The sequence below is a fragment of the Geotrypetes seraphini genome, chromosome 5, assembly GCF_902459505.1.
Source record: "Geotrypetes seraphini chromosome 5, aGeoSer1.1, whole genome shotgun sequence".
Taxonomy (NCBI): domain Eukaryota; kingdom Metazoa; phylum Chordata; class Amphibia; order Gymnophiona; family Dermophiidae; genus Geotrypetes; species Geotrypetes seraphini.
Window position 1 is genome coordinate 165,982,673 of NC_047088.1, and position 14,756 is coordinate 165,997,428.

Genomic DNA, 14,756 nt, shown 5'->3' on the forward strand with positions numbered 1-14,756 from the left:
CCCCATAGGAAGTAAGGGAAACTTGATTGATTTGTTCCTCCCCCCACGAGGCCACTGGCGATGCTCCACCCGCCCCCCCCCCGAGAACCGGCATCAATCCCCCTTCAGCCCGCAAATGCTCCCTCTGAGAACCGGCATCGCTCTCCCCCCACCCGTGAACATCCCCCCCTGCTCGCGAACGGACCCCCCCCACGCGAACTGGCATCCCCCGCCTGTCCTAACAGAAGCCTTACCCCCATCTGACACCAGCACTGGCACGTAGCCCACAGGACATGACGGTGCCGGTGAACGAAGATCCTGCCTCTTGCCTGGGCCTTGAGCATCTGCGCAGATGCTCAAGGCCCAGGCAAGAGGCAGGATTTTCGTGCACTGGCACGTCCTGTGGGCTGCATGCCGGTGCTAGATGGGGTAAGATTTCTGTTTTGGCGGGTGGGGGATGCCGGTTCGCATGGGGGGGAGCGTTCACGAGTGGGGGGGGGCTTTAGCAGGTGGGTGGGGGGAGCGATGCTTACAAATCGAGTCAATGCTCGGTTTGCGAGTCACAATTTGCCAGAATGTTTTGCTCGAACACTCGCAAACCGCGTTACTCGCAAACCGAGGTTTGACTGTATATATATATATTTTCCCTTTTTATTTTCTTTGGACCTCAGTTGGGTCTTTCGGCCCTCTTTTTCCTGTGGCATTTTTTTCCTTCTCATTTGTCATCATTGAGTTTGACCTCGCCGCCAAGATTTTTCCATCCATGTCAAAACTATCAAGCGGTTTTAAGAAGTGTTATTGGTTCAAGCGCCGTATCTGAATCACTGATCTGCATGGTTGGTGTTTGGACCCTGAGCATCAAGTAGACACCTGTACTCGTTCCACCTTGCAGAAACACTCGTTGAAGGCTTGTTGCATCCAGCAGGAGAAGCTGTTCGGCTCAACCATGGACTCTGGTGGTAAATCCAAGCCCTAAGTACTGGCATTGACATTGGCATCAGATGTGATTCCTGCATCGGGCAAACCTGCTAAGAAGCCATCCCCTTCCCAGAAAGCATCGCAGGCTTCTATGGCATTGAATCCCTTGATATAGGCATTCAGTGCAGGCTGTGTCTCCTTCTGGGCGTGCATTCTCATTGAGATCTCCCACCCCTCAATGACATGCTGCACAGATGGTACTGGTTGTTGAGCTAAGGGTATCTGTACTAATCTTCAGGGAACAACTCAATGAGTTTTTCTGAAGGGAGATTGGTTTCATGTTCAAGTTGCACTTGATACCAGCGCCTACATCGACTCCCTTGGTACTGGCCCAGGCTAAGCATAGCACTCCAAGGCTGCATAGTACCAATTCCAGGTCTACAGTGAGATGTCAATCTACTTCCTATTGGTGTTCTTCCAGTAGACATCGATGCTCTCCATCGATAACGCTCTTCTTCAAAGAATAGACACTTTACATTGAAGCATCGACATTCTCAATCACATCAACATGCATCCCATGCTTCTATATCCAAAAGATGTTTGCATCATTTGTCCTCATCATCTTCATTGAATCAGTACCGACGACATCGAGGAAGCTCCTTTCGACTCTCTCACTGGTCTCCTTCAAAATCTTCATCTTACAGAGAGTCACATGGGGTTCATGAAGTTGATTCTGACCTCTCTCATCACCATAGTGAGTGTGAGCCTACTTATCTGCTCCTGAATCATATGGTATTCCTTCAGATCCGCCTCCTCCTCCTAGAAGAAGGTCTCCTCCTGAAGGACTTAGTTGGGGAAAACATTCCCTGTCAAATTGGAAGCTGACACTGAACCTAGAGCAGAGCTCCTCGATGCTTTAGATTACGATGAGCCTCCTAAAGAGCTTCTTAAGTTGCCTTTTGACAAAGTTCCTTATGAGAGGCTCCTGAGAAAATTAAATAGTCATGGGATAGGTGGCAAAGTTCAGTTGTGGATTAGGAATTGGTTATCAGATAGAAAACAGAGGGTAGGGTTAAATGGTCATTTTTCTCAATGGAGGAGAGTAAACAGTGGAGTGCCGCAGGGATCTGTACTGGGACCGGTGCTATTTAACTTATTTATAGATGATCTGAAAATTTGAACGACGAGTGAGGTAATTAAATTTGTAGATGACACTAAACTATTCAAAGTTGTTAAAATGCATGCAGATTGTGAAAAATTACAGGAAGACCTTAGGAAATTGGAAGACTGGGCATCCAAGTGGCAGATGAAATTTAATGTGGACAAATGCAAAGTGATGTACATTGGGAAGAATAACCCAAATCACAGTTACCGGATGCTAGGTTCCACCTTGGGGGTTAGCACCCAAGAAAAGGATCTCGGTGACATTGTAGACAATACAATGAAATCTTCCGCCCAATGTGCGATGGTGGCCAAGAAATCAAACAGGATTCTAGGAATTATTAAAAAGTGATGGTTAACAAGACTAAGAATGTCATATTGCCTCTGTATCGCTCCATGGTGCGACCTCACCTGGAGTATTGCGTCAATTCTGGTTTCCTTATTTCAAGAAAGATATAGCGGCACTAGAAAAGGTTCAAAGAAGAGCGACCAAGATGATAAAGGGGATGGAACGCCTCTCGTATGAAGAAAGATTAAAAAGGTTAGGGCTTTTCAGCTTGGAAAAGGCTGATATGACTGAAGTCTACAAAATCCTGAGTGGAGTAGAACTGATACAAATGGATGAATTTTTCAGTCCATCAAAAAATTACAAAGATTAGGGTACACTCGATGAAGTACTTTTAAAACCAATCGGAGGAAATATTTTTTTACTCAGAGAATAGTTAAGCTCTGGAACGCATTGCCAGAGGTTGTGGTAAGAGCGGATTTCGTAGCTAGTTTTAAGAAGGGTATGTTTTTGGGAAAGACATGGAGGAAGCCACTGCTTGTCCTGGATCAGTAGCAAGGAATGTTGCTACTCTTTGGGTTTTGGCCAGGTACTAGTGACTTGGATTGGCCACCATGAGTACGGACTACTGGGCTTGATGGACCTTTGCTCTGACCTAGAAAGGCTATTCTTATGTTCTTTACATAATCTCTTCAAAATCTCTTTAAAAACTGGGAGACTCCTCTTTCTGTCACTATGGCTCCAAAAAAAATTGACTTACTCTACAAAATAATATCTTGTTCTGGCTTTGACAAACTGCAACTACCACATCAATCATTGCTTGTGGAATCGACCCTTAAAAATCTTCCAGCTCCAGGGCATGAGGGTCGTACTATGAATAAATTTGATCGCCGTCATTAACAGAACTCTATGTTGGCCAACAGAGTTCTTAATTACAACTTCTATGTCTTTTTACCTTAAACATCTTGTAAAGATATCCATACATCCTAATCATAGTAACACAGTAAATGATGGCAGATAAAGATCTGAATGGGCCGTCCAGTCTGCCTAATCATACATGTTCCATAAATTAATCATTTAATTTAAATGGTCCTTTTTCTTAGATATTTCTGGGCCAGAAACCCAGAGCCCTGCCTGGTAGCGTGCTTAGGTTCTATCTACTGGAGTCTCCATCTAAGCTCACTCCAGCACATCTGAACCATCCCAGCCATTGAAGCCCTCCCCAGCCTGTCCTCAACTGAATGTCCATATATAGGACACAGACCATGCAATCCTGCCCAGTACTGGCCTTAGTTCCTTCAGTGTATACCCATTATTTTCTGATTAGAGCTCCTCTGTGTTCATCCCACACTTGTTTGAACTCTGTCACTGTTTTCTTCTTCACCACCTGCGTTTTCAGATAGCTCCTCAATACTTCCAGTACAAAGTTCTGCCATTCGACCTAGCTTCTTCTCTAAGAGTATTCATCGAGTGCCTAGTGGTCATGGCAGTGACCCTATGTTTTCATGGGTTTTAAGTGTTTCCTTATCTCGACAATTGGCTGATAAAAAATATATCACCTCAAGCAGTACACTCATCAACACAGCTTCAAGGGTTCAAAGTCAGCTTCCCAAAGTCCCAGCTTCAACCTTTTCAACTACTGCAATTCATAGGAGCCCTACTCAACACCATTCATCTACGGGCATTTCTACCTCAACAAAGACAAGACACCACTCAGGACTCCACTCTACAAACCATCTCAGTAAGACAGATGATGCAACTCATAGGTCATATGGCATCCACAGTTCATGTTACCTTCTTCGCATGACTTCATCTCAGATCAGCTCAGTGGACCCTAGCATCTCAATGGTCTCAATCTCTCGATACTTTATCCCGAAGAATCACAGTCACCTCCCTTCTTCGTCAATCTCTTCAGTGGTAGATGGATCCGTCAAATCTTTCCAGGGGTCTGCTGTTTCACGTCCCCCCACATCAGAGAGTGCTCACCGATGGACACATCCATGTATGCTTGGAGTGCTTACCAGGATGGTCTCAGTTCCATTTGCAAAATGCATGACTATGACATTTCCAGGTTATTTGCATGAGCTCAGTTTATAGTTGAGTGGGGTCACATTCCATTTTTGAAGTCTGGTTATTCCACTATAGGAGGGGAGAACAGAAAGGTTGGTGTGACTTCGTTCAGATACAAATGCACATAAGGTCCTGGCATCTGGAAGAACATCTGGAGTTTCACTCCTGAAATATATAACTTAAAAAAGTTAGATAAACTAAATCTTAAACATATCTGGTCACTTCATCCCAGGATGAAAATGAAGCAGTTGCATCTGTTGTTTGGTTCTCATACAAGTATGATTTGGTAGCTAACCATTTGAGTATTTTACTTAGGAACTAGGGGGGAAATTCTATAAACAGTGCTAACTTAATTAGTAAATTGACTTCAATAGTGAGCTTTTTAACAAGCTCATAATTGAAAAAAAATAAAATTGGGGATATTCGCCATTCTACAAAAGATAGGTGCCTATCGCATGATGCCTAGTGGCACCTAACACCAAAGGAGGCATTTTGGGAGGTGGAGAAAGACTTAGGCGCTGCTAGGTGCGATTCTCTAAAAGATTTGGAGGTCCTTAAAACCCTGGCCTACATTACAGGTGCCAAAGCTTTAAGTTAAGCGTGATTCTGTAATGGGTGCCTAAGTGTGATTTACATGCAATAAGAACCTAACTTTAGATGCCTATCTTTTTAGGTGCCAATTACAGACTCTGGCCCTAGGTGCCTAGTATACTTTTTTTATTGGCTTTCAGATTTCTCCACACAGACTGCAAACTTGTTGTTTATTAACCTGAAACTTATGTAATTAGATTATAAATTGAAAACACCAATACCTTTAAAGGCTTTATATCCACATTACAGTTCAGTTGTTGTCATTTACTAGTGACCCATCTTGTTGGCTGATTTGGGGTACCAGGATTCTCATCAGCAGATCCTGTATCTTGCTGAACATTTCAGTGTGAGCCCGGATCTAAGTGCTTTCTGTTCTACAAGGCACACCATGGGAGAGAAAGCCTTTTCTGATGAAGGCCCTTAGGGCTGCTATAAAGATCCTGTGTGAGTCGTCTTCTTTTTCTTTTCCCTGCCCTCCTGTTTCCTTGGAGTTGTCTCTCCCAGGGGATGGGAAAACACAGGGTGGTGTTTTTTCATTACCTCAGCTGAGTACAAGAACATGTCTCTAGCAAGGCTAGTGGCAGATTTAACCAGGCTCAGCTGTAGGAAAATTGCACAACAGTCCTCCTCATTAGATCTGACTATGAAGAGAAGACATGGAGGGAACAGAGAAGACAGAGACACTTAAGACAATGTGGTGAGACTCTGTTTTTGCTGAAGTATGCATGTCATTTGTTACTGTTGGATCTGAAGTCCTTGAATGGCATGAGGCCAGTTTTTGAAACATGCTGTGTTCCTAAAATTTAGGCTTCTAAATTTAGGTAGGTTTATAGCTAAATATAGCCTGCTAAATTTTCAGCTGAAAATTCACTTAGGGGCTTAAATTTAGAAGTGCAATTCATTTGCCTAGATTGAGGAACTTACAATAGGTACCTAGTACTGAAAATCCATGATGTGCTTTTTTTTTTTTTTCTTTTACTTTAACTAGACTCCCCCTGTTGCCCACAATTTAGTAGGGATGGGGAGATGTTTCAAAACAATGTCATTCACCGATAAGAATGCACACTATGCATACATAATGTACTGTTTTCTTAAAGAGTTTGCACTATCTGCACTTGTGTGTACTCTTTCCTGATAGTGCACACATGTGGGCATGTGTGATGGTTTGTGGATTGCGGTGGTTCATGTATTCATATAATATTGGTAAAGAGTGCATACTCCCCCGAATGCTGCCAAGATGTCTGTTCAAATTAATTGGTTAACAAACTTTTAACCACCATTGGATGCCAGCAACCAACTATTGCTATTAATTGGTACTTGTTAAAATCTGCGAATGCATTTGGCTTCCTGCTATTCTGTAATACAGGGCATCTAACTCAGTGTTCTTCAACCTATTGACACCTATGGACCAGCGGAAATAAAATAATTATTTTGTGGACCGGCACCAGTCCGTGGACTGGCAGTTGAAGAACACTGGGCTAAGTCGTGGGCCAGACCCCGCCCATCTCCACCCAATCTCCGCCCCAGACCCTGCCCCCATAATAGTACTAATTGTAACACCATTTTTTCCATTCATTTTTCATATATATATATATATATATATATATATATATACACACATACACACCCACAGTATAATCGTATTAACAACACATAATGGTTAACCACAAAATTAAACTACACAAAGCACACTGTATGCTTCTCAATATTTATTCCTACCAGAACACAGATAACCCTGTGCAAATACGGGACCAAAAACTAAAAGTACTAATATATACAAACAAACCCTAAGATGCAAGACTCTGCATGCTGTACAACCCCAGAGGAAAAGAAACAAATGCATTTCTTCCTGAACATACAGCAGATGTAAATCAATCACTAAATTCAAAATAAAATCATTCCCCTAACTCTGTTGTCTCCCTCCCTTCATACTGTGCCTTAACTTCTGGCCTGCTCCCACCTGGCCATTTTATGCCGTCCCTGGTGTTGTCTTCGGGCCTGCTTCCTCTTCCTCAGTGCTGTAGTGCAAAAAAACACAGACAGTGGCTCCTCGTAAGTCCCGCGCCTCATTCGGAAGCCTTTTCTCTGGCGTTGCAACGTTAAAGATAAGGCTTCTGGTTCAGGTGCAGGAAGCGTGTAGGAGCCGCTGCCCGTGTCTTTGTGCACTGCAGCACTGAGGAAGAGGAAGCCGGCCAGAAGACAGCGCCACGTTGATCGCACTGTGGACTAGTGGCTGAACAACTCAGTCTTGGGCCCGATGCATGTGCCGGCCCTGTGGACCGGCAAGAAATTTATACGGACTGGCGGTTGAAGAACACTGGTCTAACTTATATAAGAACATAAGAATAGCCTTACTGGGTCAGACCAATGGTCCATCAAGCCCAGTAGCCCGTTCTCACGGTGGCCAATCCAGGTCCTTAGTACCTGGCCAAAATCCAAGGAGTAGCAATATTCCATCCTACCGATCCAGGACAAGTAGTGGCTTCCCCCTTGTCTTTCTCAATATGGACTTTTCCTCCAGGAAATTGTCCAGATCTTTCTTAAAATCAGCTATGCTATCCGCTCTTACCGCAACCTCTGACAACATATTCCAGAGCTTAACTATTCTCTGACTGAAAAATATTTCCTCCTGTGGAGGGGCATAATCAAAAAAAGCGTCTAAGTCCCCTTTTGGCCTAAGTCCTTAAACGTTCAACCCAGAAGCAAGGAAAGTGTCCATAACCAAAACAAACGTCCTTGTTTTGATTATGGCCTTCCTCTGCCTAAACGCCCAATCACCACTACGTCTAAAAGTACACCCACACCACGTCAACACTTTTCAGCCATAATGAAACAAAAAAACGCCTAAGCCACAAACGTCCAACAGAAGGGCTTTTAGGCGAAGGAGGAGCCAGTCCTTCGCCTAAAAGCTGGATTCTGTAACTGGTGTCTGTCAAAAACAACATCGGTTACAGAATCCCCCCCACAACCATCCAGGCAGGAGGGTGCCCAAGCCCTCCTGCCATGTCAAACACGACCCCCCTCCTACAACATCGGGGCAAGAGGGAGCTCAAGCCCTCTTGCCCTGGCCAACCGCGGCACCCCCAACGATATCGGGACAAGAGGGAGCCCAAGCCCTCCTGCCCCGCCAATTAACATCGGGCCAGGAGAGAGACCAAGCTCTACTGGCCCCAGTGACCACCCCCCCCCACGACTGGCTTAGGCCAGGAGGGAGCCCAAGCCCTCCTGGCCCCGGCGACCACCCCGTCGCTACTCGATCGGGCCAGGAGGAAGCCCAAACCCTCCTGGCCCTGGCGACCTCCCTGCCGCTACTCGATTGGGCAACCTGGGCATGTGCCTAAGGCCCCGCCCACAGGAGGGGCTTAAGGCTCCCGGGCCTATTCTGATTGGCACAGGTGCCTTAGGTCCCACCTGTAGGCAGGGCTTTTGGAGGGCTGGGCCAATGCTGCACAATGCGGCCCCATTCTGCTGTGGGCTGCCTGCCGGACGGACGGGTTTGGCACCTGTCTGTCCGGCCAACGTTAAAGAGGTAAGGGGAAGGGGGGTGGGGGTGGGGGGGTTGTGGGGTCAGCCGGGGGGTTGCGTGTCGGCTGGGGGGGCGATCGGGGGTTCATGGGGGGGGTGGACGTTGGGGGGAGGGGGGTTCGTCGAGGGCAGGAGGGGCTTGGATCCCTCCTGCCCATAATGTAGTGGGGGGTGGGGGTAGGGGGTCGCCTGGGGCAGGAGGACTTGGGCTCCCTCCTAGCCCGATCGAGTCAGGGGGGTGGTCACCGGGGCCAGGAAGGCTTCGGCTCCCTCCTGGCCTGTTTGTTCTCGGCGGGGGGGGGGGGGGCATGATCGCCTTGGGGCAAGAGGGCTTGGGCTCCCTCTTGCCCCAATATCGGCGGGGAGTCGGGGAGTCGGCGGGGCAAGAGGACTTGGGCTTCCTCTTGCCCCGATGTCATCGGGGGGGGGGGGTGCAGCTGCCGCGGGGCAAGAGGGCTTGGGCGCCCTCTTGCCCCGATGTTGTATGTGTGTGTGGGGGGGTGATGCATCTTGGCAGGAGAGATGCCTCATCTCCCCTACCGCGATGCCATCACTCCTCTACCAGAACTGCCGCGACCCGCGGCAGGAGAGATAGGGCATCTCTCCTGCTGCGGGTCGCAGCAGTTCGGGTAGAGGAGTGAGGCATCTCTCCTGCCGTGATGGTTGCGGTAGGTCGGTTGCCGGACAGCTGAACTGATCGCGGCAGCGGCCATCAGCTCAGCGGCCCCTTTTTCTGCACTTAGACCTGGTTTGACTACGTCTAAGTCAAAAAGGTCTAAGTGCCGACTAGGCAACCTGTAACTGTTTTGGTTATACCTGTTGTACGCCTAGGTGTAGGTCGGCCCACCTCCCACCCACTGCCCACCTTTCCCCTCCTCTAAACACACCTCTTTTCTCTCTGTGCATCTAAAGGCATGGGAAAGGCCTAAGCTGTTTTTAGATACATCTAAAAACCAGCTTTGGTTATGGGTACTTGGACGATCAGGCTTTTTGATCGTCCAAGTAGCCATTTAGGACACTTTTTTAGACGTTTTTAAAAAATTATTATTACCCCCATTAGCTTTAAAAGTATTTCCCTGTAACTTCATCAAATGTCTCCTAGTCTTTGTACCTGTTCTACTCCGCTTAGGATTTTGTAGACTTCAATCATATCTCCCCTCAACCGTCTCTTTTCCATAGTATGTATCCCAAAAGAGGACATGACTATAGGAGGGGTATGGGCATGTCAAATGTGTTCTGAAAAAATACGTACATAGTTATAGAATACTGAGTAAGTGTGCCTAACTTGGGTGTCTCCAGTCTGGCCCCCAAAGTTAGGTGTGGGATTAAATGCTACCCACTATTCTATAAAGGGCATGTGCCTATTATCGAATAACACTTCGCACTGACTTTTCTCAGCGCTCATTTTTGAGCACTATTTGTAGAATTTCCCCCATTATTTGCAAATATTGAGCACTCATTAAGAATAGTGGACATTCGCTTCCAACCAGAAAACAAACAAATTCAGAATGAAAATTTTCTGGGTGCCCATCCCTAAAATTTAGGTGCCAAGTTAGAAAGGAACCCAAATACTATGAAAATGAATCACTTTTCTTACTGTGTTTCCCCAAAATAAGACCTACCCTGAAAATAAGCCTTAGCATGATTTTCAGAGTAGGTCATAATATAAGCCCTAGTTGTAGGCAGCTGTGCATCCCTCTGCCCCGCCCCTTCTGCGCAGCTGAACAATTGATCCCTGCCAACCACGACCATAAATACCTTCCGGCAGAGGAGCATTGAGCCAACAGCACTCACAGGCTGCTTCGCGGCCTTCTCGCTGGGGCTTTCTATGTACTGACAGAAAATCAGTATACTAACAGAAAATCTAACAAGAAAAGTTAAATAACCCAACAAAATATACCCATAAATACATATTCTCACCATTTAGATCAGACCATCACACTCTCCGTGCTGTTCTAATATGGCGTCGTCGTCAGCCCCATAGGGGATTTTTGAGTTAAGAGCTGTCAGCCCGACAGGGCTGAACGCTGATATAGAATGGATGATATTGCTTTGAATGTGTGAGGGCTGTACATGGAGGCTCTGTGATTGGATGAATGTGTGCTGACATCATATTTAACTGTTGTACTGAGATGCCGCTGCCATATTAGAACAGCATGGAGAGTATGGTGGTCTGCTCTAAATGGTGAGAATATGTATTTATGGTTATATTTTGTTGGGTTATTTAACTTTTCTTGTTAGATTTTCTGTTAGATTTTTTTCTAATAGCATTTCATATTTATTATAGGGGACTTTCCTTAATACAGCTAATAGCGAAACGCAAATTCATGTTGGAGTCCCTCCTTGCTGCTAACTAAGATAAGTGTTTTCTGGCATGATACTATTATTTATAAAATAAAATAATAAATTTGACTGCTGAGGAGGCTCGCTACAGTATACTCGAATCTTACATGAAATAGAAAATTCGAGTGTGGCCCTGAGGTCATGACTGAAGAATATAAGAAAATCTCAAGACTGGAATGAGTAATGAAGTTATTTATTGAAGTGTATTAGAAGTCTGAAGTAAACCTGAAAAATTTTGCAATCTACTTTAGGAGTGTTGCTATTTTTGAGAACTACGTTATTCGCTTCACTCAGTAGTTATTAACTTTATATAGTAGGCTAAGTATTTGGTGACTTCTTATGCCATCTGGTTGATCTGTTGTCCCCTTGGATTACATTCGCCTTATTTTCCTGAAGTAAATTTTATGGAGAACCTTTCTTAGAATGTTGAGGTTCATATACAGCAGGATGGTCTCTACATAAAGATAAGCAGATGACTTAAGAGCCATTTTACTAAAACTTAGGGCTCCTTTTATCAAGCCGTGCTAGCAGGGTTAGCGCGTCGGACATTTCATCATGCGCTAACCCCCGCTGCTGGCTAAAAAACTAACACCTGCTCAATGCAGGCGTTAGCGGCTAGCACGGGTGGTTTAACACGTGGTATTACGCGTGTTAAACCCCTACCGCAGCTTGATAAAAGGACCCCTTAGTGTGTGGTAACAGACACTAGCATGTGCTATGTGCCATGTGGCCCATAGATATGATTTGGCTGTGCAGCATTTAGTGCACACTAATTTTCTGTAGCGTGTTAAAAGCTTTAGTAAAAGGGCCCCTTAGCTGCTTATTTTTCTTCTGATTTTCAGAATATTATAAATTCAGAATATTATAAATATTACTACTGAATCTATGGTCCAAGACTTAAACAGGTAGCTTTGTAAGCAGGGCTGTGGAGTCGGTAGATAAATGTTCTGACTCCGACTCCTCAGTTTTTTGTACTTCAAACTCTGACTCCGACTCCAGTACCCGAAATTTCCTCCGACTCCGACTCCTTGACTCCAACTCCAACTCCACAGCACTGGTTAATTTTCAGATCGTTAAAATGGAATGTCAAGTTGAGAGAAATGAGCATTTTTGACACCACCTTCTTTTTGCTTTTAATCAAGGTTCTAAGGCCGCAGAAGCTGCTCGCAACATTTGTGCTGTGTATATAGTGGGTGCTATAGCTGAAAGAATCGCTCGTGATTGGTATGCCAAGTTCAAAAATGGAGTCAGTAGATAAATGTTCCGACTCCGACTCCTCAGTTTTTTGTACTTCTGACTCCGACTCCGACTCCAGGTACCCGAAATTTCCTCCGACTCCTCGACTCCGACTCCTACTCCACAGCCCTGTTTGTAAGGGAGAACATCCATTTATGCATTCCTACTTAAATGGATAAAAACTGTACAGTAGCTGATTATTGCCACTCTCTGGTTAAATTTAAGACATGACACTAGAATGCCTCTGGAGCAGTCTCTTTTTATGCAGATAACATTGGGACAGGCATCAAGATGTTTAGACCAAAGTTAGGCCCCAAATGAGTAATGCAACTAGTGATTTACGCTGCTTTATTCTTCTCCTCAGGAGCGTTCTTAAAGGAGATAGTGATTATTAGTGATGTACTTGCCCTCACCCCCTCACCCCCAAATCAACCCCCATATCTCTGCACTGAAAGAAGTCTGTTCCTACTCCCCCTCCCTTGAATACCTTTTTTTTTTTTTGGGGGGGGGAGGTTTCAGGAAGTGACCCCTAGTCTCTCCTGCTCTCTCTGGCACCTGTTGACTCTATCAGTAATCTTAAAGTACAACCACTAGGGGTCGTTATATAGTCTGCATTGCTTGATGGTCCTATGCCAGTGGTTCTCAACCTTTCTAATGCCGTGACCCTTTAATACAGTTCCTCATGTTATGGTGACCCCCCAACCATAAAATTATTTTCATTGCTACTTCATAACTGTAATTTTGCTACTGTTATGAATCGTAATGTAAATATCTGATATGCAGGATGTATTTTCATTCTTACAAATTGAACATAATTAAAGCATAGTGATTAATCACAAAAATAATATATAATTATATATTGTGAAATATTTATTTCTAATTACAAATAAATGTATGTGGGCTTATCTGCATGTGGGCGGACCCGCCTGGAGACGGATAGAGGAGTGGTGTCTCGGTTCCTAAGACCATCGGAAATATGTGTTTTCCGATGGTCTTAGGCGACCCCTATGAAAGGATCATTTGACCCCCAAAGGGGTCACGACCCACAGGTTGAGAACCGCTGTCCTATGTACTTTGATAAATGGCACACAATTTGCCTAAATTTGTAAATATCAAACTGTTTAGCCATTGCTACTACTCCATTTTGGCAAAAGAGTTAAACCTAATAATTTTAATGCTTCTCAGAATTTTCCTTACCGTAGCTGAGAAGTTGTGCCCTATTTTCAGATATTTGTGTTTCTGTGAAAGAAGGAAATCAGGTTACACAAATGGTTTCTGTCATAATCGCCCAATGCCAATTAGAAATTTTCAGTAGCTTTCTAAGAAAATGTGCATTTGTGGCAAGTACAAGCACAGTCATTCAATATGTTTCAGTTCATTTTTCTCCACATCTAATCTAATCTAATCCCTAGGTTTGTATACCGCATCATCTCCACGTTTGTAGAGCTCGACGCGGTTTACAGTAGGAGAAATAGGAAGGAACTACTACAGAGGGTTAGAGGTAGAAATGTGAAGAAAATTTAGAGGACTTGGGATGCCACATGGTGGAATGAACTTTTCCTCTTAGAGAAACAGCTCTGTTTGACATTTTATTTAGCCTCTGTTGAGATTTTATTTAGCCTGCAGTGTGCCTTAGCATTAATTTTGGACTCTTTGTTTTTCGCTTATTGAGAAAACTTTCAAGTGCTGCAAAACCTGCCTTTTCAATGATCTTGTCAGTAAGTTTGCAGTAATCAAAGGCTTCCCGTGACAAGACGTTTGGCTGTATTCTGCCTTTCTTTGGTTGTTTTTACTGAGAAATATTCATTTTTGGTTTCATGTTATTTTTCATACCACATCAGAGAAGCAGGCCAGCAGATTAAACCTTAGTCTCCAGTGAAGACTGCAGATGTCCATTATGGACCTTCACATTGCCCTTCAACTGCTTGGCAAGAGAATGTGACTAAGCCTTCTGTAGCCATCTGTTAAATGATGTCACCAAGGACAATTCAGTACCATAGCATTAAGCTTGAAGCTTTCTCACAGACCTAAAGATCATATCAGCTAAATAGGTACTGATGATCAAACTGAAGGACCAAAGAGCTGCACTGAGAGTTGGTGGCAAAGATTTTCCACTTCTGTGCTCCAGAGCCAAAAGGACAAATGTCTCACTCCTATCTTGTGTCACACTGTGTTTGAACATGGTGCCTAAGAGACACTGCCGAGAGTCCAGTGAAGGCTAGGGATGGACTGTAAGCAACAAAATATTATTCAACAATAATAATGTCCAGAACATTCTTGTTAAAGATTGTGCAGTATGTGTAAGGAGGGTGCAATTTTATTAAAGAGTGAACATTATATGTAGAGAAAAGTGCACCCCTTTCACATAGTGCACGCTGTTTAAGAAAAGGGCACCCACCTTACATGTAGCACACACTTCTTTGCAAAGAATACACTCTTGATGACATCCATTCTGGAACTCAAAAATAAAAACCAGAAAAAAATAACCTGAAAAGTTTTTGTCTGCCCATCCCTAGTGAAAGCACTGAAGCACTGGTGATGTTACCCCATTGCATGCTTGAAGAGCAGATGAATTCTGGAGGCTACTCTCAGAACTTTTGGTGAAAGTCACTAGCTGGGACCCACCACTTTTTCACTGTCATCTTTG

At 44.5% G+C, this 14,756-nt stretch overlaps 1 protein-coding gene across 5 annotated transcripts in view; it reads left to right on the forward strand.

The window, feature by feature from the left end:
- Positions 1–14,756, forward strand: part of IKZF2 (IKAROS family zinc finger 2) — a 273,519-nt gene that overhangs the window by 72,602 nt on the left and 186,161 nt on the right. The gene's annotated exons all lie outside the window — the stretch shown is intronic.